The following is a 27,333-nucleotide window of genomic DNA, read 5'->3' as shown; positions in this document are numbered from 1 at the left end:
ACCATTTGACCATTCATAGTTAACACAAATCTTTCGAAGTGTAGATTTTACAACAGATGGAAACTTTGCAATGATGTGAAATCTCAGTTGATTTATTTCTCCTTTCTGTCAGTTATTATCCTGTCATAGAAGTTAACATCTGTGAAAAAAAAGACAATTTCAACATCCAATCTTTTATTTCCTCTTTGTCTTGTTTTGTTCCAGTTCCTGTTGCTGGGGTGTTCTTCACCCCCAGTGTCAATAAAATGGAGGTTCCAATTGGGAATCGTCTTGTTCGAGAGTGTGTATTTCGTCGAGGTACAGGACCGTACTGTCAGTGGTATTTTCAAAGGTAAGCCTTAAACAATGCCAGCAGGAATTACAACTTTAGCTTGGACAGGAGAGAGCTGGCCATTGAGTCCTTCCAGTCCCAGCACCAAGGCAGATACCAGTGCGTCGTGATCAATAGGGGTTGGAACGATATTTAATGTGACCAGGAATTCCATCAACCTCACAGAGCCAGGTAATTCATTCTTCATCTTTGATCTGTGCACGTTCTTCACTGGGGTCCAGCTGAAGTCTTGACATGAACACTAAAAATTGCTTCAGAAACTCAGCAGGTCGGCAGCATCTGTGGGGGGGGAGGGGGAGGGGGGAGAGAGAGAGAGAAATATCCTTTCTCAGATAAGGGAGGCCTTCATAGCAAGAGGATTCAAGTCCAAGTGAAGGCATGTCTCGCTACAATTGGACACGGTGAGACCACACCCTGGGGAATTGTGTGAGCAGTTTGGGGCCTCCTTATTTGAGGAAGGATATTGTGCCTATGGGGGGAGTGCAGCAACGGTTTCCCAGAATGATTCCTGGGATGGCAGGACTGACAGATGGAGAGAGACTGGAATGATTAGGGTGACACTCACTGGAGTTTAAAAGAATTAAGGGGGAATCTCACAGAAACCTATAAATTTGAACAAGGACGAAACAGAATAAACTTGGGGAGGGTGTTCCCAGTGACTGGGCGGAGAGTCCAGAACCAGGGGGTCACAGTCAAAAGGAAATGGAGTGGGACTGAGATGGGAGAAATGTCTTTACCCAGAGAGTGGGGAGCCTGTGGAATTCTGTGTCACAGAATGCAGTCAGGGCCAGAATACTGAATGTTGTTCAGGAAGGAGTTGGATTGAGTTCTTTGGGGCTAAAGGGAGAGTGTGGGGAGACAAGGGACTGTGTTGGGTGATCAGCCATGATCCCTTTGAATGGGCAGAGCAGACTAGAAGGGCCGAATGGCCTCCTCCTGATGATATTTTCGATGTTTCTCTGTGATTGGCCCACTAGCCGCTGACTGGTGGAGGACAAGGCAAGTTTTGCCTCAATATATGCAGGCCGTGAAAATGAGGGACAGTAATTTCTAGTTGACAATTTAGAGAGAGTTGGTGCAGAGCGATCTTTTGAGTTTAGCATCGAATAGTTTGGGTTGGATTGTTGGGATATTGTTAATGAGACAGGCTGCACAGAAACAATGATGTTAATGCAATGGTGAGGGTTTGGAGGAAATTTTACAGACACAAAGGTTTCCTTCCAAAGGAACGAGTGTTGGTAGGGGGTCAGGCGACAGGGAACACTGGGGTTGGTGTTTGCTGTAGGGATGATGTTATTGACAGGAAATCATTCTCTGAAACCAGCACAGACACAAAGCACTGAGATGGCAGTACTCATTGTCCCACTGTTTCTGATACTTTCTGTCCTCACATTGCTTCCCATTAAACTCCGGGATTGGAAACAAGGTGAGCAGGTAACCCCGGCAATCGTTCTCCAGTTGGCACTCTACATAGGTTTCAAACTGACGTTGCTCGCATAGTGTATGAGGGTGTGCGTATGAGAGAGTATGTGTGTGAGTGTGTTTGAGTGAGAATATGAAAGTGTACATGTCTGTGTGAGAGAGAGAGACACACACACACACACACACGTTCTCATTGACACTTACACATACTTTCACGTGCGCACACACACTCACTCAGTCATCTCTGCAGTGCACATTGTAGACCACACTTGAGAATCCAAACACCATCCAGAGACAATGCAGCCCCTGCTTGATTGGCACCACATCCACTCCATCCACCACCCGTGCTCAGTAGCAGCTACGAGATACTCTGCAGAAATTCACCAAAGATCCTCAGGAGGAACCTTCCAAACCCACAACATGTCCATCTAGAAGGACAAGCACAGCAGAAACATGAGAATACCACCTCCTGCAAATTTCCCTCTGAGCCACTCACCATCCCAACTTGGAAATGTATCAGCCATTCATTTAGTGTCGCTGGGTCAAAATCCTGTAGTTCCCTCTTTAATGGTATCGTGGGTCGACCTACAGCACAAGAACTGCAGTGGTTCAAGAAGGCAACCTCCTTCTCCAGGGGCCAACTAGCGATGGATAATAAATTCTCGGCCTAGCCAGTGATTTTCCCATTCTACAAGTGAATTAAAAAAGAAATAAAGCACTATTTGGGAACATGCTTTGTGAGGATGTCGGCAGGCTGAACAAGTGGCAGACGAAATTACTTGGGGAAACATACAAAGTAATGTGCTGTGTTCAGAGGAATGGTCAGCACAGATATAAACTAAAGATTAAAATTGGAATAATTGTTTGTGCATCAGTCAAAGAATCCAGATTCATTTGGTCGCAGGAGAAGCTGAATATTTGCAGTAAAACTTTCCAATGTTCTTTCTCTCTTATTTTGTCCAGCTGATTCTTCGAGCCGTTCCCAGTGACACAGGTAATTTAGTGAGGTGGTTAGCAACTTCAAACAGCATTCAAACACTGTCTGAATGGGCTGTAAATCACTCTGGGATGCAAACCCAGCAATTTTATATTTGTTAGACAAATTGGAGCAAATGAACTGTTGTGTCTGACTCGCTTGCAAATCTAAAGCACAACAGTTCAAATTGACGACACACTCACAATTTCCGTTAGACAGTGAACTGAGCTTTGGTCAGTCCCATTAATGATGAGGTTATCCATTGCAGTTGGAAGAATTGAAAAAGGGAACTTATCATCTGAATAGGAGAGAAAGTTCAAAATGTCAATGTAAAGGCTATAGCAGGTCACAAGGAAGACATTTATTGCGAAAGGAATTGAGTATGGAAGTAGGTAATTGTTACTGCAACTGTATAAGGGATTGGGGTTTCCACATCCGGAGTACTGCAGACAGTTTTGGTCCCTTTACTTGAGGAGGGATGTAGTTGAATTGGAGGGAGTTCAAAGGAGATCACTGAATTGATTGCCCAGATGAAAGTTTAGTCTTATGAGAAGAGACTGGTACAATTTTGATCTCTTTACTTGAGGACAGATGCAGTTCATACAGGAGGTAGTTCAGAGAAGATTCACTCAATCATTTTCAGAGATGAAGGGTTTGTTTTGGGTGAGAGATTGAGCAGTTTCTCTGGAGTTTGTAAGAGAGGAGATCTAACTGAAGGTTATAAAATGCTAAAGGGGGTATTGACAAAGGAGTTGGAGAGAGGATGTTTGCCCATGTAGGAGAATCTAGAACAAGAGGCTATCATTTCAGGATAAGGGCAGCCTGAAAACAGAGGGAAGGAGGAATGAATTCTCAAATGTGGAGAAGGTTGTAAATCTGTGGGATCACCCCTCCCAACCCCCACCACTCGGGACACTGCATCGTTTGGAGGTGGAGACAGACAGATTGTTAATCAGTGATGGGTCAAAGGGAGTGTTTGCTGGAAAGTGGAGTTGAGGCTGATATGGGATCAGCTGCGATCGTATGGATTAGTGGAGCAGGTTCCTGATGGGCCAAATGGACTCAACCTGATCCTAGCCTGTATGTTCTTGTGGAGTTATATTATTAGTTAGTAGCAAAACTACTAGGAGGGTGAAAATTAAGTTTGATTTAACAAAATAGGTTTTAATTTTTGAACATTGGAAAATAAAGGCAAAAGTGATTCTACACAAATTTGGTGAAGGACGTTGGTTGAAAGAAACGAAAAGACAATACAAAGTAGGGGGTAAAATTCTAAAGGAGGTGTAGGAGCAGAAGGAGTTGGGGGTATATATCCTCAGATCAGTAAAGGCAGCATAACATGGGGGAGAGCAGTTAATGAAACGCACAGCATCCTCAGCTTTATTAATAGGGGCATAGAGTCCGAGAACAAGGAGGTGATGTTGAAGTTGTAAAAGACACTGGTGGACCTCGGCTGGAGTGTCAGAGAGAGGAAGAGAGTGATAGCTGGTAGGTGGTGGTTCAACCTGAGGGCTACCATAGTCTAGATTAGAGTGGTGCTGGAAAAGCACAGCAGTTCAGGCAGCATCCGAGGAGCAGTAAAATCGATGTTTCTGGCAAAAGCCCTTCATCAGGAATATAGGCAGTGAGCCTGAAGGGTAGAGAGATAAGTGAGAGGAGGGTGAGGGTGGGGAGAAAGTAGCATAGAATACAGTACATGAGTGGGGGAGGGTTAGGGGGAGTGGATAGGTGGAAAAGAAGATAGGCAGGTAGGACAAGTCATGGGACAGTGCAGAGCTGGAAGTTTGGAACTGTGGTGAGGTGGGGGAAGGGGAAATGAGGGTTACCATGCTTCTCACAAGGGAAGGAGTGGAGGAGGACAGTCCTTCATGGAAACCTCAGTCAGTGAGAGATTCAAACCCACGCTGTCGATGTTACTCCACATTCCAAACCAGCCATCCAGCCAACTGAGCTAACTTGACACTCAACACAAAGCAGAGAGCAGAAAAGAAATCAATTCCGGTGACAGCACAAGTCTTGAACGGAGAATATTAGATTATATTGGAGCTACATCTTTGATCTGTTGGGTATTTCTTTGTATGTGTGTAACACCTTACCTTCACAGGCACCAGTAGCTGAATTTAGAAATATATTTGATAAAGGGAGTTGGCCTTCTATTACCCAAGCTGGTTTTCTTCTGTTCTGGACACCTTACTTAAGGAAGGAGGTTCAAACCCTGGAGACAGTGTGAAGGAGATTTACGAGAATGATCACAATGATGAGGGATTTTAGATTCAGGGAAAGTTTCAAGAGATTCAGCTTATTCTCTTTCGAGCAGAGAAGATGAAATGTTGACCTTATTGAGATGTTGAAAGTTTGAACAATTCTGACGGGAAAACAAGTTATTGTTTCCCACTCATTAGAGTATTAGAACTGGCTGGTCAGAATTTCAAGATTGTCAGTGAGAGAGTGAGATGAGGAGAAACTTATTTAGGTTGTTGGATTTGGAATGTGCTACTTGGGAGAGTGATGGAGGCGGATTGCATCGGAGGTTTGAAAAGAGAGCTGAATATGAATTTGAAAGGGATGATGGTAGAGGGCTATGTAGATAGGGCTGGAGACTGGGACTAGCTGGGTAGCTCGTTCAGGGGCTGGTACAGACACAAATGGTCTCCTTCCGTACAGTAAAATTTTATGATTCTATGAACGTACAAGTTCTGAGCCACATTCCAGACATTTCCAGGAGGTCATTCCTTGGGACCTTGGCTCAGTGACCTCGTTGCCAGGGGTTTTTGTACGCAAACAGCAGCAAATTGTTGTCACGAGCGGGATTGGAACTTGGTTGGGTAATGATCTGGAAATATTTCATTTCAAGGGAGGCGATTGAAGATCAAGCTGAGGGCACGAATGAGGACAGACCTGCAAGAAGTTTCGAATGCACAGATCGGGTCAAGCCGATTAAATGATGAATGATTCTGTGAGGTGCTGATCCTACACTGTCACGTATTGGTCAGCGTTCATGCTGGTATTTATCTGATTGGGAAGATCCGCAAAAACAAATCTCTTCCTGGAAGTGTTGGAGGGAAGTTTGGATTGTTTCCTTTACAACAGAGAAGGTTGATGGGGGAGGGGACATGACAGAGGTGTGTAAGATTGGTAGTGTTGTCGAGCAGAACACCCGAGGGGTTCAGGTCCATAATTCTTTGGAGTTTGTGTCACAAGTAGACAGGGTGTTTGAGAAGGTGTTTAGAACACTTGCCTTCATTGCTCAGCCCATTGAGTGTTGGAGTTCAGACACCATGTTGTGGTTGTACACTGGTGAAGCCTGTTCTGGTGTATTGTGTCCAGTTCTGGTTGCTCTGTTAGAGGAAGGACATTATTCAGCTGGAGAGGGTTCAGAAAAGATATACCAGAATGTTGTTGGGAATGGAGAGTTTGAGTTATAAGGAGAGGCTGGATGGACTGGGACTATTTTCACTTTGAGAGGTGTTGAGGTTTATGAAATCGTGATGGGCAAAGATGAGGTGAATGGCAGGTGTCTTTTCCCTAGGGTGGGGGACTTCAAGACTGGGGGACTTCAGACCAGGGGACATATTTTTCAGTTGAGCAGAGAAACATTTTTGAAAATGACATGACGGGTAACATTTTTTGACGGAGAGTGGTTCACATGTGGATTGAACTTTCAGAGGAAGTGATGGATACAGGGTCAGTTACAATGTTTAAAAGACATCGTTTGCTGTTGCTTTAACGTTCTGATCTCTAGCCTTTCGGTTCACTTTGCTTATTGTTTCTTGATTGTAGATGACTCCGAAATAGACAGCAGTTTGGTGTACTCAGTTTTCATCATCTCCAAACCAAGAAACGCTGGTACAGGATACAATATATATACTTTTATAATATTTCTGGTTCAGTGAAAGTGGTGACTTTCTCTAGTTTATCTTAACCTTGAAAACCCAGCCACTTTTAAACATCATTGGTGTTTCTCTTGCTCATGGCATGGAGTGAAGGTCCATGAATCTTTTTACATCATTTGAATTTATTAATAATCAATAATGTTTGCGATCATCTAAATCATAGAGATGTTCCATCTACGTCAACTAAATTATCAACAGGGCAATGTTAATTGGAAGAGGAAACGTTACACTGTTGGCTAATTGCTTTGAGGGGATGCCCCAGTTCAATAGCTTAATGTCTGAGAGTGGCCCCTTCTGGCCTGGGTCTTTGGGGCAAGGAGGTCCAGCATCATTCACATGAGGAGCATTGCCATTTCATTTTCCTGAGTGTTTCTTTGATGATACAAACATAGGTGGAAGGACAGGTAGTGTTGAGGAAGCAGGGATGCTGCAGAGGGATTTGGACAGGCGAAGAGAATGGGCAATGAAATGGCTGATGGAATGCAATGTGGGAAAGTGGAAAGTTATGTACTTTAGTAGGAAGAACAGAGACAGAGACTGTTTTCAAAATGGGGAAAAGTTTTGGAAATCTGAAGCACAAAGGGGCTTGGGTGTCAGAGTTCAGGATTTGCTTCAGGTTAACAGGTTCAGTTGGCAGTTAGGAAGGCAAATGTAACGTTGGCATTCATTTCAAGACGGTCAGAATACAAGAGCAGGGATGTACTGCTGAGGCTGAAAAAGGCTCTGGTCAGACCGCATTTGGAACATTGTGAGCAGTTTTCGGCCCCCTGTTTAGGGGAGGATGTGCTTAACTTGGAGGGGGTTTGCAAGAAAGATTTCAGGGATGAAGAACTTGTCATATGAGGAGAGGTTAAGGACTCTGAGTCTGGACTCAGTGGAGTTTAGAAGGGTGAGGGAGAATCTGATTGAAATTTGGAGAATACTGCAAGTCCCGAATAGAGTGGACATGGAGAAGATGTTTCCACGAGTAGGAGAGACTAGGACCCGAAGGCACAGCCTCAGAGTGAAGGGAGCTCCCTTCAGAACTGAGATGAGGAGGAATTTCTTCAGTCAGATAGTGGGGAATCTGTGGAAAACATTATTGCAGACAGCTGTCATTATGTCTTTAAGACAGAGATAGATAGGTTCTTGATCAGTAGGCGGATCAGTACAGAGAGAAGGCAGGAGAATGAGATTAGCAAACATATTAGCCATGATGGAATGTTGGAGCAGACTTGTTGGGCCGAATGGCTGCTATATTTTATGGTATTTGCACGAAGTGACTAATAGATTGTGATGCATCACATAGTTTAGTCCCTGAGATTCAGAGCTTTCTGAGTATATGCTATGAGTCACCCACACTAAAAAGTGTTCAGGCAGCTGGATGACCAACACAACATATGGGCTAGGAACCCTTTGGAGCCTGCTCCCCCCATTCTATACAGCTGTGACTCACTTCATCCCAGTCTCAGCCCCAATTTTCTCCCCCCACTCCCTTTAATCCCTCACTGAATAACAATCTGTCAGTCCCCTCCTTCAATTTATTTAGTGTCCCGACATGCCACCACTTCCTGGGGGGGGGGGGGGAAAGAGAAAGAGAGGTGAAGTCCCAGAGATTCCCATCCCCCTCTCCCTTGGAGAGAAGCCATTTCTCAGCATTGCTATTTTCAATCTTCTCCTGAAACGATGACCCAATCGTTCTAAATTGTCCCACATGAGGAAACACCCTCCCTGTCTCCTTTGTCAATTCCACCCCCTTTAGCGTCCTATATCCCGCAGTTGGATCTCCTCTCATTCCTCTAAACTCCAGAGAGTATTGGCCTTAACTACTCAATCTCTCTTTTGAAGACAAACCCCTCCTCTCAGAACATGAAATGTACAAAATCACATTGCAGTTGGTTGGTATCTTGGATGTAGAATACACATCACAAAGTGCGTTAGTCAAAACTTCTGAGAGATCTACAGCCCTGGAAAAGGACCATCAAGTCTGTGCCGGTCAGAAATAACCACCTCACTATTCTCTAATCATATTTCCTCAGCACTTGGCCCTATAGCCCTGGCGTCACGAATGCACATCTAAATTCTCCTTCAATGTGATGAGTGTTTCATCTTCTCCCACCCTTACAGGCAGTGAGTTCCAGATTCCCACCACCCTCTGGGTAAACAAGATTTTCCTCACATCCCCTCGAAACCTCCTGGCCCTTACCTTCAATCTGTGCCCCTCCTCCACCTCTGTCAAGGGGTGAAAGTTCCTTCCTATCTTCACCCCTCATTGATTTATACATCCCTCTCTTTCAATCCACTCTGCTGTAAGGTCAACAACCCCAGTCTGTCCAATCTCTCTCAATCACTGAAACTCTCCAGCCCCCAAGGCAACCTGCTGGTAAATCTCCCTGTGCATCCTCTCACAGTTCATTTAGATATGTCCCGTTGGTAAAATGTGTTTTCTTTTATTTATAGCTCACTCCACTGGTGCATCAGGAAAGAAACACATAGGTTATTTTGTAGTGAAAAAGAAGGCTGTTAATTTTTAATCAGCAAAGTTTTGTTTTTTGCAGGCAGTTAATGTAAAGTCACCATTGTCTCATTAGAGAGAGGGAGAGAGGTGTGGGAGAGAAAGAGAGAGAAAAAGCAACAACTGTTTATGGTTTAACCTGAGGGTCGCCACATCTAAGGCACAGGGAATGATCATTCACAGCAATCTCAACCAGAGAAGCAATTGAAGTTCAAGCTGTCAACGTGACTATACATTGTAAGCCAACTATAGAATCAGCTGAGGAAACCAGCCCCTACATGACAATGGCAAAAACATTGGGTGGCTCAGTGGCTGAGTGGTTAGCATTGCTGTCTCACAACGCCAGGGACCCAGGAACAATTCCAGTCTCGGGGTGACTGTCTGTGTGGAGTTTGCACATTGTCTCCTTCTCTCCACGGGTTTTCTCCGGGTGCTCCGGTTTCCTCCCAAAGTCCAAAGATGTGCAGTTTAGATAGATTGGCCATGCTAAGTTGCCCATAGTGTGAGGGATATGCGGGTGAGGAGGGTTAGCCAATGCAAATGCAGTTTTACAGGGATAGGGTAGGGCAGTGTGTCTGGGTGGGATGCTAATCAGAGGGTCAGCGTGGACTCGATGGCCTGAAAGGCCGACTTCCACACTGTAGGATTCTATGATATGCAGGTTAGGGGGATTGGACATGGTTAATGCAGGGTTATGGGGATAGGGTCAGGGTTTGTTTGGAATGCTCTTCACTGGCTTGGGGCAGACTGGATGGACTGAATCCACACTGTATGGATTCTGGCGACATCAATGTTTAGCACAAAGATGTGATGAAATTTATTCTGAAATTAATTTTGATGAGATTCATTTTCAGTTTCTGAAATAATGGGGAAGCAAAATCCTATGTTTTCAGCTCTCCAGGGTATGACCTGCAGATGTGAAGTTGAATCTTTCTGTGGCAGGTGGTGGATTTGGAATGCAATTTTAAACAAAAACAGATCTGGAGTTAAGACTCTAATGATGACTGTTGTCAGGAACAAACATCCATCTAGTTCAAAATTGATGACTGAGGTGATGAGAATTTTCTTCTCTCAGAGGGTTGAGAGTGCTTGGAACTCCTTGCCACATAGAGCTGTGTGTGGGGACAAGGAGCAGGTTTAAAGCTGAGATAGATAGATTCTTGATCAGTTGGGGAATTGAGTGTTACATGTTAAGTGCAGGAAAGTGAGCGTGAGGAATGGTGCATCAGCATGTTGCTATTGAATGGCTGAGCAGGCTCGAGAGGCCAAATAGCCTTCTCCTGTTCCTGTCTGTGATGGTCCTTCAGGGAATGAAATCTGTCCTCCTCACCCAGTCTGCTCTGCACATGACTCCTAATCCTTTCCAAACTCCTCACCTCCTTTTGGCTGAGCAAGTCGATTGGTTCAAGGACATCTTGGAATTGTATCCACTTCCCACCTTGGGAGAGATGGCCACATCCTGTTCAGAGTACAGAGAAATAACATTTATCAGGGTCAGTTTTAGGCTTATTCCAATCACATGCTTTGCCAAGAGACATTGGTCTGTATAATGACCCGATATTCACAGCTCCTCCAGTACATTCTGATTGTCTTTCAGGCAAAGATTGTTATTCTCATGCATTTTCATAGAGTCGTACAGCATGAAACAGGCCCTTCAGCTCAACTCACCCAAGCTGACCAGGTTTCCCAAACTCAACTGGGCCCCTTTGTCTGCATTTGGTGCATATTTCTCTGAATCTTTCTTATCCATGTACCTTTCCAAATGTCTTTGAAATGTTGTAATTGTACCTGCCTCCACCACTTCTTTTGGCAGCTCATTCCGTATACGCACTGCCCTCTGTTTGATAAATTTGCCTTTCAGATCACTTTTGAATTTGTCCCCTCTCACATTAAACCTGTGCTCACATGTTTTGGACACCCCTATCCTGGAGAAAAGATCATAACTATTTACCTTATCTATACCCCTTATGATTTTATAACCTCTATAAGGTCCCCCCCCATGCCTCCAATGCTCCAGGGGAGAAAAGCTCCCCGCTTATGCAACGTTTCATTATAATTCAAACTCTATTTGTGGTCATATATTTGTAAATATTTTCTGTACCGTTTCTAGCTTCAGAACATCTTTTCTACAGCAGGTTGACCAGAAGTGTACACAGTATTCTAAAAGTGGCCTCACTAAACCCTGTACAGCACTGCTGCCTCACAGCGCCAGAGACCCGGGTTCAATTCCCGCCTCAGGCAACTGACTGTGTGGAGTTTGCACATTCTCCCTGTGTGGGTTTCCTCCGGGTGCTCCGGTTTTCTCTCACAGTCCAAAAATGTGCAGGTTAGGTGAATTTGCCATGCTAAATTGCCCGTAGTGTTAGATGAAGGGGTTAATGTAGGGGAATGGGTCTGGGTGGGTTACACTTCGGCAGGCCGGTGTGGACTTGTTGGGCTGAAGGGCCTGTTTCCACACTAAGTAATCTATAGCTGTAACATGATGCCCCAACTCCTGTTCTGACTAATGAAGGCAAGCATACCAAATGCTGCCTTCACCACCGTGTCTCGCTGCAATGCCACATTCAAGGAACTATCCACCTGCACTCCGAGCTCTGTTTGTTCATAAAAACACTTCCCAGACTTTGCCTTACCAAAATGTAACACCTTGCCTTTATTCTAATTAAACTTAATCTGCCATTCCCTGACCCACTGGATCAAATTTCCATTGTACTCTTAGATAAGCTTCTCTGTCCACAATGACACCAATGTTGGTCCTGCTCCTATCTACTACATTTCTGTGTTGACCTGTTTTCAGGCTGACCAAGCAGTGCAGTAACCACCCTGCATCACATACGCCACCCTGAGGCACACAGATACAGGAGGGAATGAGGAACCAGGTCAAGAAGAAGAGGGAAACATTAATGCCAACCTTCCACGTTCACAAATCGATCAGTAGCAATCCTACCTTCCAGCAAATAAGAAGGACAAGGAAGAGAAGGCAGAGCAATGTCACATTTCTGTGACTAGGCTAGGCTTTGTCTCAATTCACTCAGCAAGATGTTAGTTCCAAAGATGGACTTGATTTGAGAAACCATCTGTTAATTGTCTCTCCCACAACCCTCGGTGTGTCAGTTTATCTCACTGGCACAATCTAACTGTTGATGGCAGAGATTTGAGATTTTATGCTGTTCCTTCCGAACTTGAGCATCCAGTTGATCTCCTGGCGAATGGGTCCAGGCAGACATGCCAATGAATTGAATGTACTCTCCATGTTTTATTTAAATTGTGGTGAGCTGGAAATAATTCAAGGTGGGATTGTTTTCCAGCCCTATCTTCATTGCCCTCTTCATCACTGTCAATACATATCCAGCTCTCTTATACTTCATATGGAATCTGCCATCTAGCTTTAGGCTGGATCTATGATCCCAGGCTGCACAATCCAAAATCCTAATAATTCTGAGGAAAGACATTTCTCCTCATCTCACTCCTCGTTCTCTTGCTGATAATTTTGAAATTGCGACCCCTAGGTACTGACATACCAACTAGTGGTAACAAAATATTCCTCTTTCCCCAGGCAAACGTTTTCATAATTTTGATCACTTCCATAAGGTTCCCCTCTTAATCTTCTCTACTTCAAGGAAAAGGAGGTTGATGCCACTAATCCTTCCTTATATGTAAAATTCTTCATTCCTGTTATCATTCTAGTAAATCTTCAATGAATGCTCTCCAGAGCTTGAAGTTCCTTCCTTAAATAAAGTGCCCAGAACTGAACACAGCTGTGATCTGACCAATGATTTGTGGAGGTGTAGCATCACTTCCTCAGCTTTATACTCAATGCCTCTATTTATAACGGCAAGGATCCTATCCGCCTTCTTCACAAAGGTTTCAGCTTGCCTGGTCAACTTCAGAGAATGATAAACATGAACCCCGCGGTCCCTCTGCTCCAGAGCTCCCTTCAAAGACGCACCATTGACCCTGCATTGTTGCTCTGTGTTTCTGGTAGCAAAATGCATTACCTAACATTTCTGTGCATTGGAATTCATCCGCCAGATTTCTGCTCATTTGGCCAACTTGTCAATCTTCCTGTGAAGTCACTCAGCATCATCCTCCCAATCACTCATCTCCGTGGGTTAGTATCAACTGCAAATTTAGAAATCATATCCTCAACACCCAACTCCTAATCATTTATATAACCAATGTAGTTATCAATGTGATCTTGTCAGTTTCTTCTATGTAACTATCAATCTCTACATGTCCGTTTTCCCGATGTGAATGTGTGTGTGTTTACCAGTCTGTTCATGCTCTGTGAATTGAGACAGTCAACATTAATCTGTACTTGTCAATTTCTCCGATATCAACATGTGAATGCAGTTACCAATCCATGCCCCTCAATCTCTGCCTTGTCAATGTGAATTTAAATATCAATTTCTACCTGTCAGACCCCGTTTGATGAATCTGAACACTGCAGGTACTAATATGTACCTGCAAGATTCTGCTCTGTGAATATGAGTGTCATCGTCAGAGTTTACTTGTCAGATTATGCTGTGTGAAACTGGGAGTGTAGTTATAATTCTGTTCCTGTCACTTTTAGCTTTGTGAATGAGAGTGTAGTTATTAATCTGTCCCTGACAGATGCTGAAATGCGAATGTGTGACTTGTTAACAGAAACTGACCGATGGACACTGATAGTCACACATTTGCATCACAGTAACTGTCGTCATTATTTGTTTGTCTGTTTAAGCAACATGAATGAGTGTGTAGTTATCAGCCTGTACTTGTCAGGTTCTACTGTTGTGTATCAAAGTGGAAGCTCGTCATATTCTCTGTGTCTGTGATATATTGTGATATTTGTTATGAGGGTGTTGAGACTGGATCTTAATCTTTTCTGCATTTTGTGATTTTTTTTTTAGTTGACTGTCAGTTGGTTAGGGTGAGTGGGGGAGAGAGGAGAAAGGGCAATGGCAGAAAGGAAACTGCTTTATTCTGCGAACCATTCTGACTTATGGTCACACGTTTCCTGTTTGGGTAGAGAGTCTGGGATCTGTGGTATCACTGAGACATTTAGTTTTAATTTCTACCCAGACATTGTTAGTATTTTTTTGTAAAAGAGTTTTATTCTGCATGTCAGTTCATTTCTGTATGATGTTTTTTAGACCAATATGCAACACAACAGCATGTCATCTCCTTTCTCATCAAAATCAGAATCACTGGTATGGTACAGCTCGGAAGCAGACCATTCAGCCCATTGTGTCTGTACTAGAACATTCTCTTATGCATCAGATCTGCAGTAAATGTTGGGGAAAGTGAACTTCATCGACTCATTGTGAGCGTTTATATGAAAAGGACAACTTGACATCAGTTCTGCTGTCATTTGACTTTTAATAACTATAATGCTAGTTTTGATGTTTCCCACAGTCTCAGGTAGAATCTATTTATTTCGTTCATTTATCTCAGTTCACGTCTCCTGTAGTGGATTGGAAACAGCTGAAGTTATTTAATTGTTAGTGCCTGAGGGAATCACATGCAAGTGTAAACATAACACACTGCGACAGAAAGGATTCTGTGCTGCTCTTCAGAGTCAAGGTAGGAAATACAATGAACTTTTTGTATCTTGTATAGTGCAGAATCTAACAAGCAGTAATGAGATATAAAATGTGTGTATTCAGAGTGCCATTAGTTTTTGTTTCAGTGCATATTGATGTACTTTTCTGAACACTGCTGAGCTAACAATCAGTGTAAACTAATCCATTTGCAACTAAGTGAAAGGGTGACAAACCATTCAACTGCATTGGAACTGACTGACCATAATATTCCTGGTACAGAAAAGACAATTGGCTAATTCACTTCTATTTTCTGATGTAGACAGAGCATTACCCTGCCCTTTAGTGTGATAGAACATAGAACAATACAGCACAGAACAGGCCCTTCGGCCCACGATGTTGTGCTGAACATTTGTCCTAGCTTAAGCACCCATCCATGTTCCTATCCAATTGCCGCTTAAAGGTCGCCAATGATTCTGACTCTGCCACTCCCACAGGCAGCGCATTCCATGCCCCCACCACTCTCTGGGTAAAGAACCTACCCCTGACATCCCCCCCTATACCTTCCACCCTTCACCTTAAATTTATGTCCCCTTGTAGCACTCTGTTGTACCTGGGGAAAAAGTTTCTGACTGTCTAATGATGCACCATTAACAGTACTCTTGTGTTACTCAAAAGTAGGGAGGAGGAAAGGAAAAGGACTCTTATTCTGCATTGCATGACAAAAAATATGTAAACTGTCAAATTCGATTTATGGAATAATCAACACTGTTCAACTCTGCTTGAAAATAAAACAAGTAGTTCTACAAACCTACCGATTTTGGCTTTTTTTTCCCCCTTTCTCCACTGCTTTGAAGGGTGGTTATTAGATTCCATTGATGCATTGTGAAAATTGCAGCCATATTTCACGCTTTTTTGTGATACATCCGAGGGAGGGGGAAGAGGAATGCAGAGCTCGTTGTAGATAATTGCAACTAATTTTGAAAGAAGTACATAATTATCTTAAAAAAGGTTTCTGGTTGGACTGAAACAGACAAAACAAAGTCTTCTATTACAATATGAAGAAATGGAGAATAATGATGTGATAACATGGGGATGGCAGCTTCTATGCTACAGTGATACATTTATGCAAATAGATGCTGGCTGATCAGGATGAAAATTGTTAGCTGGTTGTTTCTGATCAGTGCAGACTCTAAAGTTTCAAAGGGCCTGATTCTGTGCTGTCAGCCTCTCACTCTCTGACAAAGGATTTGTGGGTAGAAATCATTTTGAATGTAACATTTTCTGTTACTTGCAATGGTAATGGAACTGCAAGGTGCTTAGACTTTGTAATATGTGTCAGGATGGTGTAAGTGAGAGAGAGAGAGAGAGAGAGAGAGAGACAGAGAGATAGAGATTGTGTGTGTTGGGGAGCAATGTTTGGTTACATACCTACACAGTAATCATTCTATGTCAGGCTTTGACAGAGAATGTGCATTTGGAATTCATATTATTTGATTGCTGTGTCCATATACATGACAAAAGATTAATTCTGTCACTCTCAATTCCTGAGCTGAAATGTTCCCTTCAATATAAATTTGTACTCAATATCTAGAGTCATAGATGTACAGCATGGAAACAGACCCTTCGGTCCAACCCATCCATGCTGATCAGATATCCCAACCCAATCTGGTCCCACCTGCCAGCACCCGGCCCACATTCCTCCAAACCCTTCCTATTCATATACCCATCCAAATGCCTCTTAAATGTTGCAATTGTACTAGCCTCCAGCACTTCCTCTGCCAGCTCATTCCATACCCGTATCACGCTCTGTGTGAAAAAGTTGCTCCTTAGGTCTCTTTTATATCTTTCCCCTCTCACCCTAAACCTTGTCCCTCTAGTTCTGGACTCCCCAATCCCAGGGAGAAGACTTTGCCTATTTATCCTGTCCATGCCCATCATAATTTCACCCCTCAGCCCCCGACGCTCCAGGGAAAACAGCCCCAGCCAGTTCAGCCTCTCCCTATAGCTCAAATGGTCCAACCCTGGCAACAGCCTTGTAGACCGTGGGCGGCACGGTGGCACAGTGGTTAGCACTGCTGCTTCACAGCGCCAGAGATCCGGGTTCAATTCCCGCCTCAGGCGACTGACTGTGTGGAGTTTGCACGTTCTCCCCGTGTCTGCGTGGGTTTCCTCCGGGTGCTCCGGTTTCCTCCCACCATCCAAAGATGTTCAGGGTCAGGTGAATTGGCCATACTAAATTGCCCGTAGTGTTAGGTAAGGGGTAAATGTAGGGGTATGGGTGGGTTTCGCTTCGGTGGGTGGGTGTGGACTTGTTGGGCCGAAGGGCCTGTTTCCACACTGTAATGTAATGTAATCTAATCTAATCTAATCTTTTCTGAACACTTTAAAGTTTCACAACATATTTATGATAGGAAGGAGACCAGAATTGCATGCAGTATTCTAACAATGGCCTAACCAATGTCCTGAACAGCAGCAAAATGACCTCGTAACTCTTGTACTCAATACTCTGACCAATAAAAGAAATGCTGCCTTCAATATTCTATCTACCTGTGACTCTACTTCCAAGGAGCCATGAACCTGCACTCCAAAGTCTCTTTGTTCAGCAATACTCCCTAGGGCCTTACCATTAAGTGTCTAAGTTAAACTCCATCTGCCACTTCTCAGCCCATTGGCCTATCTGGTCAAGATCCTGTTGTAATCTGATCTAACCCACTTCACTGTCCACTACACCTCAGATTTTGGTGTCAGCTGCAAAATTACTGACTGTACCTCTTATGCTCGCATCAAAATCATTTATGTAAATGACAAAAAGTAGAGGACCCAGCACCGATCCTTGTGGCACTCCACTGGTCACAGGACTCCAGTCTGAAAAACAACCCTCCACCACCACCCTCTGTCTTCTACCTTTGAGCAGTTCTGTATCCAAATGGCGAGTTATGCCTGAATTCCATGAGATCTAACCTTTATAATCATTCTCCCATGGGGAACCTTGTCGAACGCCTTACTGAAGTCCATATAGATCACATCTAATGCTCTGCCATCATCAATCCTCTTTGCTACTTCCTCAAAAAACTCAATCAAGTTTGTGAGACATGATTTCCCACGCACAAAGCCATGCTGACTATCCCTAATCAGTCCTTGCCTTTCCAAATACATATACATCCTGTCCCTCAGGATTCCCTCCAATATGCCCACCACCGAGGTCAGGTTCACTGGTCCATAGTTCCCTGGCTTGTCCTTACCATCCTTCTCAAACAGTGGCACCATGGTAGCTAACCTCCAGTCTCCCGGCACCTCACCTGTGACTATCGTTTATACAAATATCTCAGCAAGAGGCCCAGCAATCACTTCTCTAAGAGTTCTCAGGTACACCTGATCAGGTCCTGGGGATTTATCCACTTTCATGCGTTTCAAGACATCCAGCACTTCCTCCTCTGTAATCTGAACATTTTGCAAGATGTCACCATCTATTTCCCTACAGTCTATATCTTCCATATCCTTTTCCACATTAAATACTGATGCAAAATACTCATTTAGTATCTCCCCCATTTTCTGCGGGTCCACACAAAGGCCTCCATGCTGATTTTTGAGGAGCCATATGCTCTCCCTTTTATCCTTAACGTATTTGTAAAAACCCTTTGGATTCTCCTTAATTCTATTTGCCAAAGCTATCTCATGTCCCCTTTTTGCCCTCCTCATTTCCCTCTAAAGTATATTCCTACTTCCTTTATACTCTAAGGATTCACTCGATCTATCCTGTCTATACCTTTACATATGCTTCCTTCTTTTTCTGAACAAAACCCTCAATTTCTTTAGTCATCCAGCATTCCCTATACCAACCAGCCTTTCCTTTCACCTTAGTAGGAATATACTTTCTTTGGATTCTCGTTATCTCATTTCTGAAGGCTTCCCATTTTCCAGCCGTTCTTTTATCTGTGAACATCTGCCCCCAATCAGCTTTTGAAAGTTCTTGTCTAATACCGTCAACATTGGCCTTTCTCCAATTTAGAACTTCAGCGTTTAGATCTGGTCTATCCTTTTCCATCGCTAATTTTAAATCAAATAGAATTATAGTCGCTGGCACCAATGTGCTCCTCCACTGACACCTCAGTCACCTGACCTGCCTTATTTCCCAAGAGTAGGTCAAGTTTTGCACCTTCTCTAGTAGGTATATCCACATACTGATTCAGAAAATTGTCTTGTACACTCTTCACAAATTCCTCCCCATCTAAACCCTTAATGCTATGGCAGTCCCAGTCTATGTTTGGAAAGTTAAAAACCCCTACCATAACCACCCTATTATTCTTACAGATAGCTGAGATCTCCTTACAAGTTTGTTTCTCAATTTCCCTCTGACTATTAGGGGGTCTATAATACAATCCCAATAAGGTGATCATCCCTTTCTTATTTCTCAGTTCCACCCAAATAAGTTGCCTGGATGTATTTCCAGGAACATCCTCTCTCAGCACAGCTGTAATGCTATCCTTATCAGAAACGCCACTCCCCCTCCTCTCTCGCCTCCCTTTCTGTCCTTCCTGTAGCATTTATATCCTGGAACATTAAGCTGCCAGTCCTGCCCATCCCTGAGCCATGTTTCTGTAATTGCTATGATATCCCGGTCCCAGGTTCCTAACCATGCCCTGAGTTCATCTGCCTTCCCTGTAAGGACCCTTGCATTGAAATAAATGCAGTTTAATTTATTAGTCCTACCTTGTCCCTGCCTGCCCTGACTGTTTGACTCGTTTCTGTTCTCAACTGTACCAGTATCAGATTGAGCTCTTTTCTCACTATCTCCCTGGGTCCCACCTTACTAGTTTAAATTCTCCCGAGCAGCTCCAGCAAATCTCCCTGCCTATATATTAGTACCCTTCCAATTTAGGTGAAATTCGTCCTTCTTGTACAGGTCACTTCTACCCCAAAAGAGATTCAAATGATCCAAAAATGTGAACCCTTCTCCCATACACCAGCTCTTCAGCCATGCATTCATCTGCTCTATCCTCCTATTCCTGCTCTCACTAGCTTATAGCACTGGGAGTAATCCAGATATTATTACTCTCGAGGTCCTCCTTTTTAAAATTCCTGCCTAACTCTCTGTAATCTCCCTTCAGAATCTTAACCTTTTCCCTTCCTATGTCGTTGGTTCCAATGTGGACAATGACCTCTTGCTGGCCCCATTCCCCCATGAGAACATTCTGTACCCTCTCTGAGACATCCTTGATCCTGGCACCAGGGAAGCAACACACCATTATTCATTTTCACTGCTGGCCACAAAAACATCTGTCTGTACCTCGGACTACAAAATCCCCTCACACAATTGACCTCTTGGAAGCCGACGTACCCCTCATTGCATTAGAGCCAGCCTCAATATCAGAAACTTGGCTGTTCGTGCTACGTTCCTCTGAGAATCCATCACCCCCTATATTTTCCAAAACAGCATACCTGTTTGAAATGCTGTTTCAAAAAACTCCTGCACTAGGTGCTTCCCTCTCTTACCTATCCTGGAGTTAACCCATCTATGTGACTGTATCTGAGACATCCCCCCCCCCTTCCTATAACTGCCATCCATCACATACTGTTGTTGTTGCAAATTCCTCATCGCTTCTAACTTTCTCTCCAACTGATCCATTCGATCTGATAAGATTCACATCCAACAGCATTTATGCCAGATATAATCCGCAGTAACCCTTAAACTCTCTTTAAACTCCCACATCTGACAAGAAGTACATATCACTGGACTAAAGGCCACTTTTGCTCCCTCACAATCTACAGACCCAGAAAATAACACCGACTTATTCCTCTAAAAAACATTGGCCCAGGTTAAATTAATAGTTATGGCTTATATTTTAAATTTAATCCAGAGACATGTCTCCAAAAACATATAATCAAGAAATAACCCACTCTAATCACTACTGCAGCCTTTCTGTTGGACACACTTAAAACAACGATTAACTTATCTGATTCTGTGATGTGAACTTTGCCCAACAAGGTTCCTCCAAGATTACTTGTGAAATTCACTGTTTGTTAGTTTTCCCAGACGCACTCCGATGTCCAGCGATACATGAATTCAAAACTGTGCAGGTTCTCTCTCTCTCTCTCCTGCACCATCCTCACCATGTGCTTCCTTTGTCTGTTCTTCTCCCTTTTAAAACTGCTGTTGTTTTGACATTTTTTTTTCCAAAGTTCCAAAACAATGCAACAGCATATAAAACAGTAACTGCTGCTCCTGGAATTCGAGGAAATCACCTCCAATACCTCAATAAAGGAATAGCTGTTACAGCCAGAAATTTTTCCCGTCCTCCATCTTGGATTACTACTTTACATATGGTTGCTGAAAGTAATCACATCAGCCATTTGTTTGCCTTGATTGTAACTTTAAATTATCGTTACTAAATGCAGATGATATTAAGATTGGTGGACTTGTGTAGAAGCTTGTCAAAGGATACAGCAGGATATGGCTGGAAAGATAGCAGATTGAGTTTAATCTGGTGAAGTGTAAGATGTTGGACTTTGGGAGATCAAATGTTAAGGAAAGGTATACAGTAAATGGTTGGTTCATTTACACACTTACTTCACCTGCCCCTCTCAGTATATTCCCATTTATTGTCTATTTCCATTTATTGTCTGACTTCCCAAAATGCATTCCCTGACACTGATCAGAGCTGAACTCCATCTGCCACTTTCCTGCCCACTCCACCAAACCATCTATATAGTTTTGGAGCTTACAGCTATCCTCCACACAATCCACTACACGGCCAATTTTTGTGTCGTCTGCAAATGTCACAAATTTGCCACCATATTCAACTCCAAATCATTAATGGATAAAACAAACAGCTCAGGTCCCAACACTGAGTCATGCAGAGCTCCACTTCAAACAGCTTTCCATTCACAATGGCCACCATTGACCATTATCCTTTTCTTTCCTGTGACTAGCCAACTTTGGATCCAATTCAACACATTACCCTGTATCCCATGGGCTTTTACTTCTTCAACCAGTCTGCTGTGATGCTGCTGCTCCTTTAACAAGCTTGTAAATGGCACAGGCTCCAAAAAGTCGAAGTTGATGGGTTTGAGGGCCATTTTGATTATAGCTAACAGGTAATGCCTCAGGCAAAAGGCTCCCACATTTTTAAAAAGAACACTTGTACTATGAAAGGGGAGTGTCCCAGTTTTCCCAGCTCAGGTTATCTCTGGTTAGATTTGCTGTCTGGCTATTGACTGAAAGCAGTCAGGCAGTTGAAAAAGCTTCTGAACCCAAAGAAGCAGATCCATGATAGTACTCTCTCTCTGACATCTCTGCTGTAAGACCCTGTGTTTGATTTTATCTTTTGTGCCAAGGGGTATTTATGGGGATTGTTGTAAATGTTGGGAACACCATCATTAAGTTGGTATAATCTGTTGGGTTTTCAGATTTTTAAATTATTTAGTATTCTGTTCTCTTTTGTTTGTGTATCATTCGGTAAATTTGTAAATCAAACTGTTTTCTTTAAAACTACTAGTTTGACCAGCTGCATCCCTCCTGGAATATCTTTGTTACATCCGCTTAAAACAACTAGCAAAGTTAGGGTCCGGGTTACTTTCGTGAAATATTTGGAGGGGGTCTGGCCTTTTCCAATACAGATTGGGAACTGTTTGCAGAACTTATTCTGTAATTCTGATTTGGGATTCGGGTTGTTGGACTCAAGGCAGTGAGTGGTAAGTATTAGCGTCTTTTGTTCCGAGTGTTGAATTCAATTGGTTTAAACAGCGCTTGGAGAAAGTGAAGACTGCAGATGCTGGAGATCAGAGATGAAAATGTGGTACTGGAAAAGCACAGCAGGTCAGGCAGCACCTGAGGAGTAAGAGAATCAATGTTTTGGCCATCAGCCCTTCATCAGGAAACAGTACTTGGGATAGCAACGGCTCTTTGAGTCATCAAGTGTTTTCTGGGGGTGGAAGAAGTAACTTCAGATTTTTGCAAAAAGTGATTAATGCCAAGCTGCTGGAATTAGCAGACAAACTGGAGCTTGACCTGCCTCCACCCACGAGGAAAAGAGCGATAATTACAGTAATAGCTCAACACTTAAATTTGCCGGAAATGCCATCATAAACTTTAGAGATGGCTAACATTCAATTGATAATGAAACAATTTGAGTTAGAAGCAAAAGTCAAGGAAAGGGCAACAGAAACAAAACAGTTTGAATTACGATTAAAAGCAGAAAAGGGAGAAGAGAGAGATAAGGAGAGAGAGGAAAGGAAGAAAGAGGGAGTTGAACTTTGGAAATTAGCACTTAGACAGGAGTACAAAGATTCACTTCCAGAAGTAATGAGAACTCATGTGTAAGAGCAGAGAGTTAAAACATCAAGACTGGCATCAGAAATGGCTGATGATTGAGTTGATCAATAAATCAAAATTGCGCTGCCAAAATCAATTTCAATCCACGAGGGATAATAATTGTGGATAAGAGAAATTCTCACATGGAAAGTAAAAAGTAGATTTCAGTGAAGATCATAAGGATAATTTACCACAGGGTGAAAAGGAAACCCTTGAAGAGGAAAGAGAAGTGAAAAAGCTCCGGTGTTTTCAATAAAGTAGGCCACATGGAATCAGTATTAGCGGGTTAGGAAAAGCACTGAGAAGCCAGATGTAGGAAAACAGGATAAGCCAGTGAATTTTGTTGGAGTGGTAACAGAGAGCACTGTGGAGACAAGAAAACTGCACCAGAATGTACAAGCTGGTCTGAGGTTGTTTATGGAGGAAGTACCAGATCTTCTTAAACCATACACCGTGAAGGTGAAGTTTACTCGCATAGGCCAGGAGCAGCAGGTAAAGAGGTAACAATATTCAGAGATACAATAATCCTCTCAATCTGTGATGCTAAAAGATGAGGATATATGTATCTCTGAAGGACTATTGCCAGAAAAGGTACGAGTAATGGGAATTCACATTGAAAGAAGAAATGCTCAGTTGTAAGAAGTGAGGTTAGAGTGTCTCGTGAAGAGGGGAGAAGTCATGTAAGGAGTAATGGACAAACTTTCAGCTCTCGGAATACAATTTGTCCTTGCTAATGATGTTGCTGATTCACTGGTGCTGCTGACTGTGGTTGAAAAGTCAATGCAAATTGAGGCAACTGAACTATTGCAGGACATATATCTTGGGATGTTTCCAGACTGTGTGGTAACGAGGTCACAAAGTCACCAGTTGAAACAGGAAAGACCAAAGAGTACAGATAAGGAAGTTGAAGGGAAATTAGCAGAGACCCTGTTTGATCAGATAGTTGAGACAAACCAGGAACAGATAGATAACAAAGCAGACATCTTTAGCTCAGGTAAATTAACTGAGTTACAGCAAAAAGATGAAAATTTAAAGCAATTCTATCAAAAGGCATATACAAAATGAATCCAAATGTATCACTGATTGTTATTATCTTAAAAATGATGTCTTAATGAGGAAATGGAGAATATCACATTCAGGCAGATGAGAAATGGGCAGATGTTTATGAAGTCCTATTGCCAGTGGGTTATAGTAAGGACATGCTGCGAGTAGCGCATGAGCTACCTGCTTAGATTGTCTGTTTGAAATTCACATTATTTAATTGTCATCTCTGTATGTGACTGCTCCTCAGATGCTGCCTGAACTGCTGTGCTTTTCCAGCACCACTCTAATTTAGACAGATAAACTCCATGTAATACACTTCATCCCGGTTGGAGAGTTTGAGCTGTAGGCAGAGGCTGAATAGGCTGGAACTGTTTTCCCTGAACAGTAACCTTATAAAAGTTTATAAAATCATAAGGCGCATGGAGATGTGGTGGAGCCTGGTAAAATTACAACATTTAAAAGGCATCTGAGTGGGTATAATGAGAAAGCCTTCAAACTTGCCCTTAAATACTTAGACTAAATGTAATATTGAATTATAGAGCACAAGAAAATAAACAGGACAGGCAGGGAGGCATCAGGCTACAAAAGGGGGAACCTAGGATGTACAGAAGACTTTAAAAAAAATCTGTTCTCACGAAGTGATAACAGGATGCTCTAAAGCAATTAAGAACATTTGCCTTAACATCACTGAATCTGTGTAAAAAGGACACAGACTGATAACATTCACAGATGTTAACTTATGAAATTAATGTTTGATCGTGATCTCGGAAACTCTGTGTCATCTCAGAAGCATGTCAAAAGCCTTGTAATAAATGGTCAGGGTGTGTGTATGTGTGGTGTTTGCCTTGTATGTGCATTTTGGGACGTTATGATGATTGTGCGTAGCCGTTCACTGATTTATGAAATGCAAACTCTAAAATGTAATATTGATGCAGCTTTAACTTACTTGGTGTTCTTACACTCCATGACTGCCCCACTGTCAATCCTAACTCGTCAGATCTTCTGTCTTCTTTGAATTTGAATTACAACCTTGAAAAGAAAGCATGTTTAATTTGAAACTAGTGAATCATTTAAAATGTAACCTTTCAGCCTCAGGTACAGAATGATTTTGTGTTTAAGATAAAAAGCAGGAGTCTGCTCCTAGCTTAAAAATTATTCTAAACCGATCATTGGAGAGATTCTGACACAATCTGTCAGGAAGCTATTTTATGGTCAAAGCTTGCCCTCTTCACTAAGATGCTATTTTGTAAAACAATGATATCTGACATGCAAGCTGTGCAAGGTTACGTTATGACCTCTCCCACATAGTTTGGACTGATACCTCTTTATGATAGGGACTTACCTCACCAACAGGCGCCTGACTCGGCTGGATCTTTTTCCCACCTGATGGATGGCTAAGGGCCTACAGGAGTGATCAGCTAAGCGCACACAGACCTGTTCATTAACTTCTCTTCCTTACAAATTATTGCCTTTCCACTGTCTGTCTAATTAAGAACATGCAGTGTTTTTTGTAAAGTTTTGTAAAAAGGAAGCCTATTGGGGACAGAAGAGTGGAGTAGCCTGCGAGGGCTCTGAAAGGAAGAGCTGGTATCCTACTTTTTAAAGGTTTTAGATGTCAATGTTACGTTGTAACAGTGCTATTGGTAAATATAGGGGAAGGCTAACAATGAACTAAACTGTTTGCAAGAGGTTTTTATTCCAGACTACCAAAGAGTACGATCTCCAGGACGAACCAAGAGAGGCTGATAGGTCCGAGTCCACAAGGGATTCCCTGGGCCATCTTTAATCTATACTTTAACAATATGAACAGGAAAGGTTTAGAGAGAGATGAGCTAAGTGCTGGCAAATGGGTCCAGATTAGGTTACGATATCTGATCGGCATGGACAAGTTGGACCAAAGGGTCTGTTTCTATGCTCTCTGTCTCGATGACTCTTCAGTCAATCTTGCCCTGTCGGTGAGCACAGTTTCCTTCCATCTCTGTACTTAACCCTTACATCACTGATAGTTGTTGCATCGTTTCAACGATGTAGCCTATTTGTCTATCTTCATTGTAACTTTGAAAATTCTGTTAATAACTGCAGATTTTAATGGTATTCCTGAATGAGGATTCAGTTTATCTTCAACACTGGTGTGTAAACGTCAATGGGCTACATACCTTCCATTTATTCAAGACAGCTGGTCACTCTTTACTTTGAACTGAGGAGGTATTACAGTATCTTAGTTCCTCAGGTGCTTTTCTGGAGGAAGACACAGGGACACCACTTGTAAATCAACATGAGGCTAGTCTGTCACATTCGTTACATATTAATTAGAACGTGTGTGTTTTTTTTTAATTTAAAGCCAACAACTTAACCAGAACCACTGATCTGATTCCATTGTTACTCTGAGCTGCTCCTTGTCTGGGGATTGTGTTTGTTTTTCATGTGATTCAATACCAGTTGATTTGGAGATGTTGGTGTGGGACTGAGGTGCAGAAAGTTACACATCAAGTGCTTCCAAAAAAAAACTGTTGGCCTAAAACCTGGTGTTGTGCGATTTTTAACTTGATATCAGTTGGGTGATATCCAGAAACTGAGCAACAACTGCCCAGCACCATGAATAGGTGTACTCAACCAGCAGGATGCTTACACAGTTCAATATCCAACTCCCCAACTACTGCTGGAAAGAGGAAAAACGGTGCTATTTCTAATGTTTTTACCAAGACCCTAGCTGTATGTCCTTTTACAAAAGTATCATATTCCTACAGTTGGTCCACCCAACCTCAAGAAAGAGCAGGAAACAGATTGAAATTAAAACTGGGTTCAGAGATTGCAAACCACAAGAATGTCCCACAGCAACTTCTTCCCGCTCTGCCTCCCTCAGCAGGCCCACACAGCCCGAGAAAGGCCTCTCTCTTCCCCCCAGCCCGCTCACTCCAAGTTCCGGGACCAGTTCCTGCTCCGCTCGGCTTCTTACAAACAGCCCCCGGTTCTCCCTGAACTCACCCCCGAATCAATCCCGGTCTCGGAGCCCCCTCTGTGTCCCAGGCTCCCATCCCGATGTGCTGCTGGAAGGAGCCTGCTGTTCCCTCGCTTCCCTGGGCGCTGATCTCTCCATTGCGGTCTGTTTCAAACAAACCTCTTGCACTCACTGAGTAAATGCTCCTCAACGGCAGCGCTGGGGGAGGGCCTCACGCATGCGCTCCTCGGGTCAGGAACAATCAGCTTTGGGGAGAAAAGGTTCTGTCCCAGACACAGTTGGGGCGGGAGTGAGCTGGAGGCGGAGCTGGATGATCAAAGCCATTTCCCTGCTCTGTCTGTCACTCAGTTTCCTCTCCGGACCCGCCTCTCTCTGTCA

At 43.1% G+C, this 27,333-nt stretch overlaps 1 long non-coding RNA gene across 4 annotated transcripts; it reads right to left on the bottom strand.

Annotated features, from left to right (window-relative positions):
• Positions 1–71: 71 nt before the first annotated feature.
• On the bottom strand, positions 72–27,139 carry LOC148135399 (uncharacterized). 4 transcript variants are annotated; one of them, XR_015755149.1, is made up of 7 exons: positions 26,982–27,139; positions 26,153–26,234; positions 24,939–25,025; positions 15,454–15,612; positions 10,493–10,575; positions 2,250–6,067; positions 72–610 (listed from the first exon to the last, which is right to left on the bottom strand). It is a non-coding gene; the product is annotated as an uncharacterized LOC148135399 (long non-coding RNA). The 4 variants fall into 4 exon arrangements; XR_015755150.1 differs by lacking the exon at positions 2,250–6,067; XR_015755148.1 differs by lacking the exons at positions 72–610; positions 2,250–6,067 and having other exon boundaries at positions 6,074–10,575.
• Positions 27,140–27,333: the final 194 nt, after the last annotated feature.

The sequence above is a fragment of the Chiloscyllium plagiosum genome, unplaced genomic scaffold (genome assembly GCF_037043375.1).
Source record: "Chiloscyllium plagiosum isolate Xiang-an unplaced genomic scaffold, Cpla_swu_hap1 HiC_scaffold_49, whole genome shotgun sequence".
In the NCBI taxonomy this organism is placed as follows: Eukaryota; Metazoa; Chordata; class Chondrichthyes; order Orectolobiformes; family Hemiscylliidae; genus Chiloscyllium; species Chiloscyllium plagiosum.
This window is presented reverse-complemented; position numbering and strand designations above follow the sequence as displayed.